Genomic DNA, 6,000 nt, shown 5'->3' on the forward strand with positions numbered 1-6,000 from the left:
GATTGCGAGCCAGGCCTTCTCATCCAACATCAGTGCCTGACCTCACAAATGCTCTACTGGATGAATGGCACAAATTCCCAACAAAAATACTCCAAAATCTTGTGGAAAGCCTTCCCAGAAGAGTGGAATCTGTTATTGCTGCAAAGGGGAGACCAACTTCATATTAATGTCTATGTATTAAAAATGCAGTTTTATAAAAGTCCCTGTTGGTGTAATGGTCAGGTGTCCAAATACTTTTGTTTTATTATAATGGAAACTCCCGCCATAGGCTTTATTATTGTTATTACTTAAAACAATAAAATGCTTCACATAATACAATGTTATATTATGCCAATCTACTAAAGAAACATATTATTATATTGCTTTGTGACAAACAATAGAAAGTCTTAACAGAAGGGCCCTCTGTCTAATGAAGGTCAATACCATGTGTCCCAAATGTTACCATTTGCAGGAAGGTACCTGAAATCAATATATTTTATATAATTGTGCTTAAAAATCTGTTATATATATATATATATATATATATATATAAAATCAGAATCATATTTCTATGTATACCACGTATGTATACAAAAGGGTCCCTTGCTTTTAAATCAATTTCCAAAGCAATAACAGAGATTGAAAAACAATATATACTCGCCAGAGCTAGACTGGTGACCACAAGGCAGCCCTGGCACTTTCAGGTTAGCGGTGGCCTGATGACATAATTGCGGCCCACGGAATGATATGCGCCCCCAGACACGTTTTTGTGTACATGTAGAAATGCGGTCAAGCATATCGAGCCACTGGCTGCAAGCTGCAGCACCCAATCTAGCACTGGAGCGGCAGATTGGGTGCCCATCGCCAGCAGCCCACCAGGCATTTGCCCAGTATGCTAGATGGCCAGTCCATGCCTGAGACTGGCAACAAGTAGTTTTAATAAGTTATTTTTTGTGCTAAATATGAAGTGGTGACTATTTACAATGGCAACTACTACATCTGATGACAACATTTGTTGAAACAGTATGAAACATAACCCTCTGTTCTTCAATGCTATACTGCCTGCTTGAATGTACGTAATGGTAAGGACTTTGCTGCATAGGCAACTGAATGTACAAGGAACTTACATGAAGTCCGGGGGGGGGGGCTCAACCTTAGTATACCTTTCTTGTTAAAATCAAAGACTGAGCATAGGCCTGCAACTTAAATGGCCTCCCAGGACTTAAATGTGCCCAAAGAGTGCTAGTTGAGTTGGCCGCTGCTCATGGCTTTTATAATTATTAGCATACATGCACAATGTAACTAATGATATGTTATAAAACGCAGACATACATTTTTATTCCTAATATATATATATATATTTATATATATATATATATATATATTGATGGTCCTGATCCAACTCAGTGATCTACAGTAGTAGTAAAGGGTGAAACTTTACAAGGCTCTGAGGACTCTTGCTGTAGTGTTGCAGCCAAGCACAGACTAGTAGCAATTCCCAAGATAAGAGACTTATACGTTTTACAGTAAACAATAAGACCATCTCTAGTCATGTAAAATTAGTGATTATACACTACTTTGATCACGGTCATGTATGATCATATGTACATCATTAAGAAGAGTGGTGAAATGCTGACGTATCATTCTATATGATTGTTGTGTTGTGTGATTCATGTTCTCCTCACAATAGAGTTTACAATCCTCATCTTTTAATAGCCCTCATTAACACATCTCAAAGGAGTTTCCCTTCTGTTTAACCCTGTGCTACTAGCACTAGCTCAAAGCACTACTTCTATTGTTTAGAAGCACCTAAGTGTTTTAGTGAGCGTCAAGTATGACAATGCGTGGGTTTCCACATGTAAAATGCAACTTTAATAACTACTTTAACACATTATTTACCAGTAAAAGAATGTATGCATTGTCATATAAATAACCAAAGGTGAAAAACATCTCCATCTTGTATACATTTTGGCTCTGGACCTCCTGATACTGCCATGCGGTTAAAGGTACAGAACATAAACATTTTTGGGGGGTGGATTCCCGCTAGGAGAGAGAGCAATTAGCTTGGGAAGAGATAAACATGAGTAAGGTCATCACAGCATTGGCTATTGAGGCAGAATGAAGTCTCCAGAAACATGCTTTCCTTCCAGTCAGAGTATTCTGTTTATTATTATGTATTGTTTTATGTAGCGCCATCATATTCCGCAGCACTGTACAATGGGTAGACAGGACATAACAAGTAGTATATGATTTAACAAGTTGAGGAGCGCCCTGCTCAAACGAGCTTACAATCTTTGTTAATGTGCATGTTAAGCATTTAATTGTAATAATTACACAGTGCTATACAAATATCACTAATGTACAGAAACGGAACACATACAGAAACTATACGTAATCCCCCGTCCATGTAAAACTCAGGCACTGGCCATATGATTACTGTAATATGGGTATATATATATAACTATATAAGTTCATTGTGCACTATTTATCAAGTTGTTGGAGGGTGTACAAGGTATTACCAGAAATCTATTCCATTACTATTTCTTCACCAAAAGCACCGTACCCCACAACTGTCCAATTGAACACGGGACGGTCCCAATTTATTATTTAATACTTTGAATGTTTGTTGGTTACAGTGACTGCAAACCATTCCATTACTACAATGGAAAAATAATCCTTTAAATAATCCCCATCTGTGTTTGTGCATCATTAATATTTCAGTGTCAAACTGTTCATTTTATGTATCACCCATCTAGATATGGAAAACCTCACAAGAGTGCTTAAGTCTATTTAAAGACAATATTTAACTGGTACAAAAAAAAAGTAAACAGAACTGTTATGTATCCAGCCTATACAGCAGCAATGGCAAACCCCCAACGAGCACGCCTCTGTCGTGGCACAGGGCCAGTATGTTTTTTAAATGGGCCCAAAATAAATGGAGTCCAAGGTCTGTTTAGACCTCTGTTTCATTGCTACCTCCCAAATCGTGCCAGGATATGCTGTCATATGAAGGTGCCCAAACAGTGATGGTCGCCAAGCTTCATCTTCTGAGGTCCCACACCCTGAAGTGATATGCCACCCCTCTGCTCCCTCTTTGGCCTGTATTACGCTAGACCTTCTTGGTACTGAAGTTGGGAAGGGGCCACCCACAAGGGCTACCACATATCCATTACCCAAAAAACATAATCTTCAGGGGATCCAGCTCTCCTGAGACTGGGAAGGATCCAAGGAGCGTGATAAGCATGAAGAGGGTAAGTAAGGATCCAGAAATTGTGTGCCTGCAGTAGGATGTGAGTCCCAGTCTGTAACACTGAACCAAACTGGAAACATTTATTGTGGTGGTGTACATGTCCTGGCAAATATAGCAACACAATATACTGTAAGTATTTTTTATGTTGCATTCAATGTGAGTCAAAGATAGGGTAATACATTTTTATTCATTTCTCATCATACCTCACTAAAAATGTCATTGAAATCTTGCTCATTTCATATAGGAAATGGTAACATACTTTCTCTGCTTTTTGTGCAGACCATGCTCTAACCCTAGAGATTGCTTTCATTCTTACGGTTTCTTGGTAAAACTATTTTCATGCCAATCTTTGGACACATACAGAAGCAAGAATAAAAAATATGTTGTATGTAGAGTAAGAATGAGGATTAAAGCTTTTTTGAAATGTAATAGTCTTTAACCTAATGGGTTTTTGAGGACTGCAGATTCAGAAGGTTCAAGGCACTAATCCTGGAGGTACTTCACGTGGAGTGTCTGCGCCACAGAGCTTTCTTATGCGTCTTACTTAGGCTCTTTTCTCTCCCAGTATTAGTAGCTGATACAAGATTATTGGATTTTGTTGCTTAGTCAGCAGTGATGTGATGTAGAAGAGCTTAAACCATGGCGAGATCCTGTTGAAAGCTATTTCGAAATAAATTTGGAACTTTGGTGGGGATTGTGGATTTTGAGGAGTATCTTGTATGAGAGAGGTAGGGGGGGAACATAATGTAATTTCTGTTCATAAATCCAACAGGGAGCAAGGACCGGTTGTTTACTGCCCATAAAAATATGTTGTATTTGTAACTATTGTTCTGAGTAAGAAATGATTGGCTTCATCATAACACCTATTGCTAGGGAAGCCTGGGTTGGCAAACTTGCTGGCATTTCTAATTGGACATTGCTATTAATAAAAAGATTAATAGGAAAGTTGTTGTTGCAGGTTAGTCTCAAGCCAAATGTTTCAGTCATTTCCTTCCACCGTACCCTCCATTGTTCCACACCTCTCACTTTCTCACTCGAGTTCAGTAATACTTATGTGTACATAAGGTATATTGTTTACATGACGTGATACAATGCAAAATAAATAACACAGGGTTAGGTTAATAATTGATGTCTTTTAACAATACAGTTGGATTCAGTTAGTTTCAGCCTCTTTCTATTTAGATTTTTAATGTGATACTCTGTGGTCTCTTATTTTGCAGTGTACGTAATTCTTATGTAGAGAAGAAACATTTCCACATACTTGAGTGATTTCTGGTTTCTCTACGTTTTTGTGCTGCATAATGTCCTTAATGGTGCTTTTGAGAGGTCAAAACATGGCACAGAAACATGGCAGTTTGACAGCAGATGAAAGCCATTTGGACCATGTACACTACTTATTTTCTCATATGCCTCAAATATTTATTTTTTTATTAAATAATTTTTTTTCGAAGGGGTATCCCCCCTTTTTCTTTTAACAACAAAGAGACAAAAAAGAAAAAATAAGTAATATACATATAACAAAAAAGAAAAATACATCGACAATTGTTGTATAATGTGTATATCGTATACATTGTTTCTTTATCAAGTGCAGGGCAGGCATGCAGAATTTTTGAGAGATCAAGATTTGTATCATACTTAATTGTTCAGGGATGTCTCAGAGGTGTTTGTAACAGCAATGAGTATTTCGTTCCACATTTTCTTTGTTTTCATTGTTGAATCTAGGATCCAACTTACCTTTTCCTCCATTGTTATTTGATATTTTATCTGTGATGATAATAAAGCGAGGGAAAAATCTACGTCTTGTTTCCAGTATTTAGCAATTATTTTTTTAACTGCTAAAAAAACAGTGGATCGTAAGAGTCATTTGTGTTGGAGTAAGAGGAGGCCATCTTTGGTGTAATAGAGCTTCTGTTGGCTCTCTTTTTATTACAATATGCCTCAAATATGATGTTGTCTTAACCTTTGTCTTATGGTCAAGATAATCTTACGCTTACCCTATATATTCTTAAACCTCCATCACCTCCCTCACCCTAATCAACCTTAAACATTCTAGCATTACATACAATCCTCTAGTTTTGGGCTATGTCCTCTCCTCCTAGAAGGTTCTATCATACAGCCAAGTACAGAAATGATCCATTCAGGTTGTTAACACCGGCTAAAGTCCTTGTCTTTGTCCTAGACACCTTGGTGGCTATTATGTGAAACTGCAAGTAAGACAATGGATTTTCAGGTAGTGGCCCAAAAATGTTTAAATTTGAACAGCTTATGGGACAATTGCCTCCTTGGCCTTCTTACAAACCCATACACGTCTACTCCATACATACCCCCTGTGCCCCCTTTATGATTAAAATATTTTGGTCTCATGCCCATCTTTACCGCTGTCATGATGTTTTTCACCCTGTCGCCGCACTGATGTCTGGTGCCTCTTCGTTGGCGCCTCGTGTGGCTCTCATGTCTCCCCCCCTCCCTAATTTTCCTTCTGTACCCTCCAGAAAATATTGAAAATAAAGAAAATCTGATTTACCCTAAAATATTTTGGTCTTGTTCTCTCTCTCTCTCTGGTCTTCTCCAGGAAATACATGTTAAGAAGGTAGTATTTTCCTATCCTGTAACAGTAGTGCTGGGGAATGAATAGGTCATCAGAATTAGCCAGCGATACTCAATAATATGAAACCTTTGTGAAGAGGGGCACACAATAATATGAAAAGTCTGTGCGGGCTGGAGGGGCTTTCATAATTTATGAAAAAATAGTAAGAGCTTTACTGTTATAA

The sequence above is a fragment of the Spea bombifrons genome, chromosome 4 (genome assembly GCF_027358695.1).
Source record: "Spea bombifrons isolate aSpeBom1 chromosome 4, aSpeBom1.2.pri, whole genome shotgun sequence".
In the NCBI taxonomy this organism is placed as follows: domain Eukaryota; kingdom Metazoa; phylum Chordata; class Amphibia; order Anura; family Pelobatidae; genus Spea; species Spea bombifrons.